This window comes from Myodes glareolus, chromosome 1 (assembly GCF_982192425.1).
Source record: "Myodes glareolus chromosome 1, mMyoGla1.1, whole genome shotgun sequence".
Taxonomy (NCBI): Eukaryota; Metazoa; Chordata; class Mammalia; order Rodentia; family Cricetidae; genus Myodes; species Myodes glareolus.
Window position 1 is genome coordinate 129929658 of NC_142026.1, and position 13973 is coordinate 129943630.

The following is a 13973-nucleotide window of genomic DNA, read 5'->3' on the forward strand; positions in this document are numbered from 1 at the left end:
GTCTCTCCAACACCTTTATCATAAATGGGTGTTGAATTTTGTCAAATGCTTTTTCAGCATCTAGTGAGATGATCATATGTTTTTTTTCTTTCAGTTTATTTATATGATGGATTACATTGATAGATTTGCGTATGTTGAACCAGCCCTGCATCTCTGGAATGAAGCCGACTTGATCATAATGGATAATTTTTCTAATGTGCTCTTGGATTCCGTTTGCCAGTATTTTATTGAGAATTTTCGCGTCAATGTTCATGAGTGAGATTGGCCTGTAATTCTCTTTCTTGGTTGTGTCTTTGTGTGGTTTTGGTATTAGGGTAACTGTAGCTTCATAAAAGGAGTTAGGCAGTGACTCTTCTGTTTCTATATTGTGGAATACGTTAAGGAGTATAGGTATTAGCTCTTCCTGGAAGTTCTAGTAGAATTCTGCATTGAAACCATCTAGTCCTGGGCTTTTTTTGGGAGAGAGATTTTTGATAACAGCTTCTAACTCTTCGCGACTAACAGGTCTATTTAGATTGTTCACCTGTTCTTGGTTCAACTTTGGTATATGGTATTTATCTAAAAAAATGTCCATTTCTTTTACATTTTCCAACTTTGTGGCATATAAACTTTCATAGTAAGATCTAATGATTCTCTGAATTTCCTCTGTGTCTGTGGTTATGTCCCCCTTTTCATTTCTGATCTTATTAATTTGCATGTTCTCTCTCTGCCGTTTGATTAACTTGGATAGGGGTTTGTCAATCTTGTTGATTTTCTCCAAGAACCAGCTTTTTGATTCATTGATTCTTTGGATTGTTTTCTCTGTTTCTATTTTGTTGATTTCAGCCCTCAGTTTGATTATTTCCAGTCTTCTAGACCTCCTGGGTGAATCAGCTTCTTTTTTTTCTAGATCTTTCAAGTGTGCTGTTAAGTCTCCAATGTGTGCTTTCTCCGCTTTCTTTAATTGGGCACTTAGTGCTATGAACTTTCCTCTTAGCACTGCTTTCATAGTGTCCCATAGGTTTGAGTATGTTGTGTCTTTGTTTTCATTAAATTCAAGGAAGAGATTAATTTCTTTCTTTATTTCTTCCTTGACCCAGGGGTGATTTAGTAGTTGACTGTTCAGTTTCCATGAGTTTGTTGGCTTCCTGGGGGGAGCATTGTTGTTGAATTCTAATTTTAGTCCATGGTGATCTGACAAGACACAGGTAGTTACTAATATTTTTCTGTATCTGTGGAAGTTTGCTTTGTTACCGAGTATGTGGTCAATTTTCGAGAAGGTTCCATGAGCTGCAGAGAAAAAGGTATATTCTTTCCTATTTGGGTGGAGTGTTCTATAGATGTCTGTTAAGTCCATTTGATTCAATACCTCCAATAGGTCTCTCAATTCTCTGTTTGGTTTCTGTCTGATTGACCTGTCCATTGGTGAGAGAGGAGTGTTGAAGTCTCCTACTATTAGTGTGTGTGGTTTGATGACCGCCTTGAGTTCTAGAAGAGTTTCTTTTACATATGTGGGTGCCTTTATATTAGGAGCATAGATATTCAGGATTGAGACTTCCTCCTGATGAATTGTTCCAGTTATGAGTATGAAATGTCCATCTCCATTTCTTCTGATTGATTTTAGTTTGAAGTCGATTTTGTTAGATATTAGAATGGCCACGCCCGCTTGTTTCTTAGGTCCATTTGCTTGGAAAACCTTTTCCCAACCCTTTACTCTGAGTAAGTGTCTGTCTTTGTGGTTGAGGTGTGTTTCTTGTAAACAGCAGAATGTTGGATCCTGTTTTCGTATCCAATCTCTAAGTCTGTGCCTCTTTATAGGTGAATTGAGTCCATTGATATTAAGTGATATTAATGACCAGTGGTTGTTGACTCCGGTCATTTTTTTTTTTTTAAGTAGTAGAGTGTATGTGTTTTTCTTCTTTGATTTGTGCTTGTGAATGGTCGCTAGATGTTCGAGTTATTGTAGATCGTGTTGGGAATGTTGGATTCCTTCGGTAGTGATTTTCCTTCTAATATTCTCTGTAAGGCTGGATTAGTAGCTACGTATTGTTTAAATTTGTTTTTATCCTGGAATATTTTGTTTTCTCCGTTGATAGTGAACAATAGCTTGGCTGGGTATAGTAGTCTGGGTTTGCATCCATGGTCTCTTAGTTTCTGCAGTACCTCTATCCAGGATCTTCTGGCTTTCATGGTTTCCATAGAGAAATCCGGTGTAAGCCTGATAGGTTTACCTTTATAAGTTACTTGACCTTTTTCCTTTGCAGCTCTTAAAATTTTTTCTTTAATATTTATGTTTTGTGTTTTGATTATTATATGGCGCGGGGATGTTTTTTTCTGATCCAATCTATTCGGTGTTCTGTATGCTTCTTGAACCTTCATAGGAATATCGTTCTTTAGGTTGGGAAAGTTTTCTTCTATAATTTTGTTGAATATATTTTCTGGGCCTTCGATCTGCAGTTCTTCTCCTTCTTCAATCCCTATTATTCTTAGATTTGGTTTTTTTATTGTGTCCCAGATTTCCTGAATGTTTTGTGAAGAGAATTTGTTGGATTTGCCGTTTTCTCTGACCAGAGCATTTATTTTCTCTATGGTATCTTCAGAATCTGAGATTCGTTCTTCTATCTCTTGTATTCTATTGGTTATGCTTGATTCTGTAGTCTCCGCTCGTTTACCTAGGTTTTCCATATCCAGCCGGTTCTCGTTTTGTGTTTTCTTCATTGCCTCCATTTCAGTTTTCAATTCTTGGACTGTTTCCTTTACTTGTTTGATTGTTTTTTCTTGGTTTCTCAAGGTATCACTCACGGATTTACTTATTTCTTCAAACTTTTTGTTATATTTCTCATCCATTTCTATACTCATTTCTTCAAACTTTTTGTTATACTTCTCGACCAGTTCCTTAAGGGAGTTATTCATATCCTGTTTAAGGGACTCTATTGCTTTCATAATGGCACTTTTTTCCACTTCATCTGGGTTAGAGTGTTCAAATCCTTCTGTTGTAGGGTCATTGGGATCTGATATTTTCATGTTGTTTTTCAGATTGTTGGAGGAGGTCTTGCCTTGGCGTCTGCCCATCTCTTCGATCAAATGCTCTCTATTGGAGCTTCTGGTATCGGGTCAGGTTCCCTTGTTGGGCAGGGAGTTCACTGATAGAATGCCTACCTTTCCCCAAGCAGGGTATTGAACCACAGGCACTGCCTCTTTCCGGGATGCCCCTATAGAGCAGGCCCAGTGTGCAAGGCAGCTGAGCTGGGGAAATTTTATGGGCTCAGTGGGAGGGGAGAAATATAGAAATTTGTACCTGGATGGAAGCTGGGATGGCAGGTGGGAGAGCCTAGAAGAGTGGAAACAGTACTGCAGGCTGACCTGGGAGTCTATGGGGTCGGGGAGAGTCCTAGCTCCCCCTCGCCGGGCCCCTGTCGTGGGCCTGAATCAACTCACCACTCCGAAGGCCCTCTGGATGGAAGCTGGGATGGCTGGCGGGGAAGCTAGCAGGGTGGAAACAGCACTTCAGGCTGACCTGGGAGTCTATGGGGTCGGGGAGAGTCCTAGCTCCCCCTCGCCGGGCCCCTGTCGTGGGCCTGAATCAACTCACCACTCCGAAGGCCCTCTGGATGGAAGCTGGGATGGCTGGCGGGGAAGCTAGCAGGGTGGAAACAGCACTGCAGGCTGACCTGGGAGTCTATGGGGTCAGGGAGAGTCCTAGCTCCCCCTCGCTGGGCCCGCGGGGACCCGAATCAACTCACCACTCCGAAGGCCCTCTGGATGGAAGCTGGGATGGCTGGCAGGGAAGCTAGCAGGGTGGAAACAGCACTGCAGGCTGACCTGGGAGTCTATGGGGTCGGGGAGAGTCCTAGCTCCCCCTCGCTGGGCCCACGGGGGCCCGAATCAACTCACCACTCCGAAGGCCCTCTGGATGGAAGCTGGGATCAGCTTCTGGGATTAAAGATATGTGCCACCACTGCCTGACCTCTATAGCTGACTAGTATGGCTGCTGGGATTAAAGGTGTGTGCAACCACTGCCTGGCCTGTATGTCTGACTAGTGTGGATGCTTTGCACTGACCTGCAGGCCAGCTTTATTTATTAAAACACAAGTGAAATATCACTACATAGAAATCTACAGGGAAAAGCCAGTGCTAGAATGCCAGGAAAGACAAGGCACTCCCGTAGAACTAAGTTGGGTCTCCCTTCATCCTGCTGTGCACAAAAGTCCACACTGATTTGGCTTTCTTGTCCTTGCATACTGAACAAGATATTTTTGTAAAGAGTAATTTCTTATGCAGAGGAGAATAGTAAGAGGCTGCTTGTTTGTTCCCGGCTGCCTAGACCATGAAATAATTACTCAGAAACTATATTATTTAAATCATTTGCTTACCAGGAGGCCACAGCCTTGTGGCGATATACAGATTAATAGAAATGGGTTAATTTATGATAAAAGAGTTAGCCAGTAATATACTTGAGCCATCGGCCAAACAGTGTCGCAATTAATACAGTTTTGTGTGATTATTTGGGTCTGGGCGGCCAGAAAACTAAAGTTCAGACTCCTGTCTACATGCTCATATACACAAATATATCATATCTTTATATTTATATGTAACTATAAAATTGTACAGGGATTACAGATAGATACCTTGGCCAATCACTTAAGCATATTGCTTATATCTTTGCTTAACTCATTTGTATTATTTTATATTTTACTGCGAGGCTCGTGGCCTACTGGCAAGGTTCTGGTTGACAGCTCATGTCTTTCCCCTCTGGTGGCTACATGGCATCTCACTGACTCTGCCTGCTCTCTCCCAGCATTCAGTTTAGTTTCCCCCACCTAGTTCTGTTCTGCCCAACTATAGGCCCAAAGAAGCTTCTTTATTAATCAGTGGTAATCACAGTATACAGAGGGAAATCCCACATCAGAGGAACATTACTCGTGCCAAGGGAAACTTTTCAGAGCTTCAAAATCTCGAGTCTCTGAGAATAATCCCTGGGTACAGTCACATCTTGGGTCTCAATACCAGAAGCTCTTGATTCTTGGGTCTTAAATTTCTTGATTTGTGAATAGATGTGAAAAGTACATGTATCTCTTAAACACTTTTGAGGATCAAACAAATTATTGGAAGAACTCAAAAGGCGGGAGCATGGCCCATAAGCAAACAAAATCCTACACTCATATATCAATAACAAACTGTATTTAAGTGAAGTAGACATATATGACCAAGGCTTAGTGAATTCAGAAAAGACACTGCTATTGCTTGCATGTTAAAACAAACAAAAAAAGAATGGAGAATGAATTTTGAGAGAATATCAAAGTATAAATAGAGATATTTTAGTAAGAAGTGATGGAAATTAGGTTGAGGGAATTAAATGTGTCAAGGCACAAAGAAAGATAATTAGACAAAAAGAAACACTAGTCTCGAGATGGTTTATTTGACAGCTTACCATGACAGCTTATGACTGCCACTAAAATACAGATTTCTATCTGCAAACCCTGTACAATTTCATAATTACATATAAATATAAAGATATGATATATTTGTGTATATGAGCATGTGGACAGGAGACTACAGTTTCTTTTTCTGGCCACCCAGATCCAAATAATCACACAAAGTTGTATTAATTACAACACTGTTTGGCTGATTGCTCAAGCATATTCCTGGCTAACTCTTTTATCTTAAATTAGCCCATTTTGATTAATCTGTGTATCACTACAAGACCATGGCCTACTGGTAAGTTTTCAGCATCTGTCTCCTTCAGCAGCTACATGGTGTCGCCTTGACTCTACCTCCTCTCTCTATATATCTCTGTTCAGATTTCCTAACTTGCCTTCTTCTGCCCTGTCATAGGTCAAAATAGCATCTTTATTAACCAATGTAATAAAACATATTCACAGCATACAGAGGGGAATCCCACATCATGAGCGAATATGTCAAAATGAAGATATCTATGTTGCTTACAACTCACCATATGAAAATAGGCTGTAGGCACTAAAACATGTCCATGTAGATACCAAACACACTGCATTGGCATGAGACTTATCTTTAGATGATTTTCTTTAAACAAAGACACTTAGAAGATCTGAAGGTTTAGTTTCGTAAAGACATTTGTCCCTGTGAAGAAAGTCTTCATATTAATTTTTCCATCTCCTTCTCCTGTTCCGCTCTCCACGTCCTTCTCCGTATCAGGAAGAGAGGATGCCTAGAGCACTGGACACTCAGAGAAAAAAACCCTGGAAGACTTACATCTTGCTACACTTTAGATTCGTTCCACAAAGACCTATTTGAAAAACTTGTTCTTAGGGTACTATTGGTAGAGGTTGAAAATTTTGGGGGTGGGGCCTAATGGAAGAATGGTAAATCACTGGAGGAATTCCTTTTTGGGGGACTGGGACTGGCCCCCTTCCTCTTCCTTTCCAATTCCCAGTTGTCTAGAAGCTGAGCAGTTTCGTTCACCCCACCATAGTGTCTGCCTCATTACAGGCTGAAAGGAAACAGGACTACATGACCACACAGTGGAAGCTCTGGAACACAAAGCAAAATAAAACAGAAAGCTAAAAGAAAATTCTTGCCAGGTGTGTGTGTGTGTGTGTGTGTGTGTGTGTGTGTGTGTGTGCGTGCGTCATTGTTGTGATTATTTCTGAGATGATGTGGAAGATCCTTTGGGGATGGTTTTCATGAGTTTAGACCAGTTTGCAGCAATGACCCAGGAAAAACCTTGAGTGTGGCACACAAAGTGTGTGTTTTCAGCTCAGGAACTTGCATAAATACAAGAATGAGAGGAATGAAGAGAGTAAGGTATGTTTGTGAGGTTTTTTTTTTTTTATGGTGATAAGGACTGTATTAGGCCTGTTTTGGGCCTGACATGAACTTTTGTTACATTATGTTTGTTGACTAAGAGTTTGTGTGGGTCTGAGAAACTGATGAATTGTCTGGCAGTGGAATATCAAGCCTGCACAGCATTTGAATGATGTTGTAGGCATTACTCGATGCCTTTAGTCACATTTACAGAGAGACAATTCAGAAGCACTGGAGACTACAGTGGATAATAGTTGCCAGGTGGGCCAGAGCAGGAGCATGGTTAGAGGTACCATCAAAGTGGAGGCAGCTGCTGAAGACATTCGCACCATGAGTAGGAAGTCAATTACTGGGCACCAAGACTCTAGGAAGGATATAGAGGGCATCTTAGGAACTGAACAGTCCCTTCCATCATGGGTTCAAAGGTTTAAAACTGTAACTACTTCCAGAGACTTTGATTTGAGCAGAGTTTCAGTGTCACCTCGGCATTCCTGCGGAGCCTTCACCCTCAATGTCACCCAGTGCCATCAACCTGTGCCTCAAGCTGCTCCACATTCAGCTCACGGAAGCAGCAAACCATAGCGTGTCTATGTGATTCTGGCTTTGTTAGCATGTAGGCTGCAAGAGTTTTGGGATGAAGGAGACCCTCAACATTTCTAAAGCATTGTGTAGCAGGGAAGGAGCCTCTCAAAACAGTGCCCTACAGAGCAATGTGGGGACATTCTAAGACCGACTCCAAGAAGAAAAAAGCTGTTACTTCCCCAAAGCGGGATGCTTGTTAAGTGAAGGTGGTTGTAGCAAGCATTCAGCCTAGGGAAGACCATGTGGCATTAAGCCATCAAGGTCACGGCATCAGAGATCTGTCAGTCCATGAGAATGCATCTGTGTGTGCACAGGCAACCAGAGACATATAATTTCAAATTTCATGGTATGGTTTCATTCTTGCTTTTTTGATCATGCCTTGCTTTTTTCCCTTGGCATTTCTTTTTGAAATAAGAATGGGTACCTTGGGCCTCATTGTCTTTGGTGAATATAACTTTTATAGGGACCCACAACCGAGTTTGCCTTGTGTCCCTGAGAAGACTTAGGATTCTGACGTGAAGAATACTGTGACAATTAAGACTTTAGGGACTCTCAGAGCAGTGCCCAGTGAATTTTATAATGTGGGATGAGCATTAATCCTTGGGAGCCAAGAGCAGGATGCTGTAATTTGAATTTTGAATGCCCTGCCATCCCCATGCCATTGAAAGCTTAGTCCCCAGTTTGTGGGGCTGTTGGTAGGTGGTGGGAATTTTAGAGTGGAGAAAGGAGCTAGACCACTGTGGTGTGCCTTTAAAGGGGTCACGGGGTGGGGGGCGGCGGCTAGTCAGTATCTCTGCTTTGTACTAACCAGGCCCGACCCTGCTTAGCTTCCGAGATCAGACGAGATTGCGCACGTTCAGGGTGGTATGGCCATAGACATATCTCTGTCTCGTTCTTTGGTTCCTAGCTGGGAGGAAGTGAGCATTTTTCCTTAGCCATCTGCTTTCCTATAAGGTGATAACTCCCCACACAAAGCAACAGGGCCAACTGCTCATTGACTTGGACTCTAACACTGTGAGCCAATACTAATGTTTCCTCTTTTTAAGTTGAATTTCTCACATGTTGACAGCAATGGTAAACTGGCTAATACACATTAGAAATCTGACCACGGCTGACAATGCTTTACCTAGACATCTTGTCACACCTAAAACTGAACACTTTATCATAGTGCACTGCAGTGTTAAATAAAGAGATAAAACTGTTTCTTAGACACTGGCTGATATTATTTTTCCTGTGCTTTAGGAGATATACTGTACCTTAAAAATGCTGTATTTTCATTTCGCAGTCCGCCTTCTATTATAAAGAGAGCCTGTAGAAATCATGGAGGAGGGAGGAAGGAGTCACTTGTTCCCTTAGGGTACATTTTAATACTTTCAGATGGAACGTTATTGTGAGTTGCTATTTTATACCATTGGCTCTAATAGCTATTTCCGGTATAAATAACAGCATGTACTAATAGACACTTATTACTGGCCTTTGTGTTTCTTTAATATCCATTATTTTATATTAGAAGCAATATTGAGAATATAACTATTTGCAGAATCTAATAGTTTTTTGCTTTCAAATGAGTGAGCCAGAACTCAAGAGTCTATGATTTGACTTTTCTCCATTTAAGGTTCTTTTACCAACCGTTATGCGGTTGCTTCTCCTTCCCTTCAGCAGACATGAAATGCGCAGTCTTTCTTCTGAGTACTCTGCATTTAGTCTCCAGGCGTTTACTTTGAGTAAGTCATTATGCAGACCTGAGTTTGCTTCTTCTACGTATTAGTGAGTATAAAAGAAAAAATATTCTTTTGTATTTGCTTGACATTTTGAAAGTGTTTTCTTTTTTCTTTATTCATTTATTTATTTACTTTTATTTTGGAAGATATAAAAGGTTGTAAGAAAGCCACAGGGAAATAATTCCAATTTGTTTTGGTATTAAAAGAGAACATTTTTGCAAATTCTTAAGTAAAATGTGACATGCATTTGCCTTGAGTTTGTCTTTGGTTTCCTTCTGAACTCATTCAGACTGACCAAAGAAAGCTTTGGAAATAAGAAAAATAAATAAATAAAAACCCCGTGGCATGATGGAAAACATCCTTTTGTTACAAAGTGAACCACATTTATAGTTTTTTTTTCAGAGACTTAAAAGGAATTTACAGCCCTTGGAATATGTTATTAGCTTTGTTTTCTGAAAGTTAGTTGCTATTCTGTCTTGAAAGAAAATGAGAAAACTCTGATTCTCTTTGTCTTCTGATAGAATAAAGTATCTAGAAATCTCTACTGAAGTGTCCCATGTCATATTTATCAAGATAAAAATATTTTCAAAAATTAAAAATTGAATGTCTTTACATTATATTAATTAAGTTGGATTTGAAAATAAATCTTGTAATTGCTATAAAGTTAAGCCACTCTACAACCAACACCTTGTAACCAGCTAACTGTATCATCTCTACAACTAATACTTTGTACCCAATTAACTGTATCATCTCTACAACTAATACTTTGTAATCAACTAACTGTATCATCTCTACAACTAATACTTTGTACCCAACTAACTGTATCATCTCTACAACTAATACTTTGTACCCAATTAACAGCATCATTCAGCTACAAATAGTTCAGCCTCCTCCAACGTTCTTTATAATTTTAAAACAAGACTTCTCTGTAAGTAGTAATGTGAGTGCATGCTCATGATCTCTTAAATTTTACATCAAAATGTATTTTATAAACTTTAAAACTTAACAAAATTCTTTTTAATGTTAAAAAGTTTGTAACAATTTTTAACTCCATTTTATTACAAAACTATTGGATGTAATAAACCTACACTAAGGACTTTCAGTTATAATTATGTTTCTATAATTCAGAGGAATTCTTCAGAGCTCTGAGCCAGGGATTTCTTGCAAAACCCAAGGCAGGTATTTTATAAGAAACAGTTAAATTTAAAAATATGTGGCAAGCTGGGTGGTAGTGGCACACATCTTTAATCCCAGCATTCAGGAAGGAGAGATAGATGGATCTCTGTGAGTTTGAGGCCAGTCAGGTCTACAGAATCAGTTCCAGAATACACTCTAAAGCTAGAGAAACCCTGTCTCAAAAAACCAAATATGTAAATAAATAAATAAGTAAATAAAATACGTTGTGAGAGCCATAGTCTCATGTAAGAATCAATGATTTATCATCAAAATTTATAATAGGTGGTGTCTTATTTAGTTTTTTACTGCTGTGAAGAGACACCATGACCAAAAGCAACTTATAAAACAAAAAAGTAATTGAGGCCTGACAGTTTCAGAAGGTTAAAATCCATGAATATCATGGTGCGGAGCATGGAAGCAGGAAAGCAGGTCCAACTCTGGATCCATAGCTGGGAGCTCCCAACTTTACCTGAAAGTGAGAGGCAGAGAGACTGATACTGGAAAATGGCATGGGCTTTTGGAACCTCAAAGCCTGCCTCAGTTACAGACCTCAACAAGGCCACATTTCCTAACTAATCCTTCCCAAACAATTCCACTAACTGGGATTTAAACTTCTGAGCACTCTAGCATACAAGCCTATGGGTTCGTTCTCATTCAAATCATTATTGTGACTAATGTGTTCCTAACTAGTAGTTTATTATTTTCATTTTAATTTTATTTTTTATTGTGGAGGCCAGAGATAAGTTAGAGGAGTCTGCGCTTTCCTGGAGATTAAATTTGTTTCATTAGACATGATGGCAGGCACCTTTACCCACTGAGCCATATGACTGGCCTTCTAATAACTTATTTCTTTTAACAAGTATACACAACAACTTTTCAGGATCTCCACATTCTGTCTCTTCTTAGTTCCATTTTCAGGACTGAGTTTTGATATTTCAAAGATTCAATTCTTGACTGATTCCATGTTTTTCACTGTGAATAACAGACAACATTCCAGTTAATAATAGAAGATGTCATGGTTTCTTGAAATCTATTTTTATTAAACAGCGTAGTTCTTGTCTCTGCAGCTCCTTCATTCTGTTAAATGAATGTGCATCATGACTATAGACATGCAGCCCGCAATGGAATCCTGGAACACTGCAACCTTCCAAGACTAATTTTCACTTCAATGTTGATGAAAAAAAAATCTCAATCAGAGCTCAGAGGGCAATGTGAATGAGAGATTTAAGGCACAGAAGGAGGGGATAGAGTTGAGAAGGCAGGGGAATTGTCTTTCTTGTTTTACAATGAATATTTTCTGACAAAATCTCTAGAAAAAAAAAGATAATTCATACTAATTAACTATAAGGTAGTTTTAGAAATCAAGAGCTATTCACTGAAACATTTCCATGAAGATGGTAGTGTGTGTCTGTAGTCCTAGTTCCTGAGAGGCCCTTGAGGCATAGAGATTGGGGACCCCTGTGACACATTAGGTAGATTATCCCAATCAGAATGATTTGGGTTCCAATGAGAGATTCTGCCTCAATACGTGAAGTGGTGAGGAATTGAGCACAACACACATGCACACGCACGCATGTGCGCACACACACACACACATAATAGACATATACACATGCATGCATATCACATACATACACATATGCAAAAATGATAACTATGATACTTAGAATATACAGAGGTGTAGTTCTTTTCCACACTAAGAGAAAAAAAACACTTTTAACTTGTAGAGATTAGTGAAAATTAAAGGTTATGTTCCAAGACAGAGTTAGAGACATGAATGGGACCCGCAAAGTATATAAATTTGTTTATTTCTGAGCCTCATACCATCCCAGGAACTTCATTGTTCAGTTACTCTACATCCTTGAATTTCCTGGATGTGAGCTACATTTTTTTAGGTTAGATTTTCTGTCACTTATAAATGCAAATACCAATATGTCATTTTAGAAAGCTGAAATATACAGGGCAATTCTCACTATAGTATTCTCACTATAGTGCAAATGATTTAACACTTCCAAATTGGAATACATAAATGACTTTTTGCCCAATTTAGTGGACTTGCAGGTCCAGCACCTTACAATGCCCAAACAGAAGAAGTAGATAAACATCTTTGCAAGGCCAGACAGTTTTATAAGATAAGTGAAATCTGGATACCAAAATCAAGAACATGACACAAGAAAATGAATCATATAATCATTTCACTAATTAATAATGCAAAATTATGTATAAAATACTAGGTAATCCAATACAACAGGTGTGAAAAGTAATTCATCATAATCAGGAGAAATGAATCCCAGGAATTCTAAATAAATACTGAAATAAATGTATAAACATAAAACCACTATGTGTAAAAGGAATGGAGGGCCGCTTCCCACCACCCACCTGGCTAGCTTTACCTGAAATAATTACACGGAAACTGTATTCTTTTAAACACTGCCTGGCCTTTTGTCTGTAGCCTCTTATTGGCTAACTCTCACATCTTGATTAACCCATTTCTAATAATCTGTGTGGCACCACGAGGTGGTGGCTTACCGGGAAAGATCCAGCATGTCTGACCTGGTGGCTGGTTCCATTGGATCTGCCTCATTGCCTTCTTCCCACCATTCTGTTCTGTCTACTCCACCCACCTATGTTCTGACCTATCAGGCCAAGCAGTTTCTTTATTAACCAATGAGGGTAACACATAGACAGATGACCCTCCTACATCATTTCTCCTTTTTCTGTTTAAACAAAAATAAAGGCTTTAATTTTAACATAGTAAAATTACATATAACAAAACAGTTATCAAGCAAGAATTACAGATACAATATTTATATCTATTTTATCTTTTATCATAATTAAGGAAAACTATAACTATAGCTAACCATTCTTCAACTCTATCAAAGACTCCAGAAGGATATAATATTACCTAAGCAAACAAGAAATAAGCAACTTCCAAACTCTAGAAATGACAGAGACATCTCGCTGCGTAGACAATCATGCAAAGTTTCTCTGTACTGTTGGGGCATCCATCTTCATCCTTCAGGACCATAGTATCCAGCAAACTTTTCCATGAAGTAGGAAATTTCAAAGGCAGTTCAGTCACTATCTGCTGTGTCCTGCAGAATGTCTCGCAGAGTCTTTCATGAAGTAGGAACCCTGAAACACCATCTCACCTTTAGGCAAGTTCAGTAGTCCTCTCTCTGTGGGTTCTTTGTGTCCAGTTTATGCAACAGTACAGACAAGAGCAGTTTCTTGCCCAAACGGCTGTCAAACTCCATAAGGAGCCTCTTCAATGCCCATCTTCCTCTTGAAGTAGCTTGTGCTTCCAGGAGCAGATGTGTCTCATTGTCATGGAAAGCCCTAAGCTATTAAAACATTCAATGCCATATTCTGTTGTTTTTGAAAGATATGAAGAATGCCAATCTAACTGAAATATATCTCTATATATCTAGAAAAATCTAACAACCATGACTACAGACTTGATTATTATTGATGATTATTCATTAGCAACCTATATTTCCTAATTATACATTATATTTTTAAATGAACTACACAATCACAATACCTTAATCAAGATCAGAAATACATACACATATAACAAAATTGACATTAAAATCCATACAATGCAAATTATTCATCTCTATATCATATCCCCCTTTAAATGTAAAAGAACATTTATAAACAATATTTGGGAATATGGATGCAGTTATTTCTCTCCAAACTGCTTCCTGCTGTATGGGGGCACTGTTATTC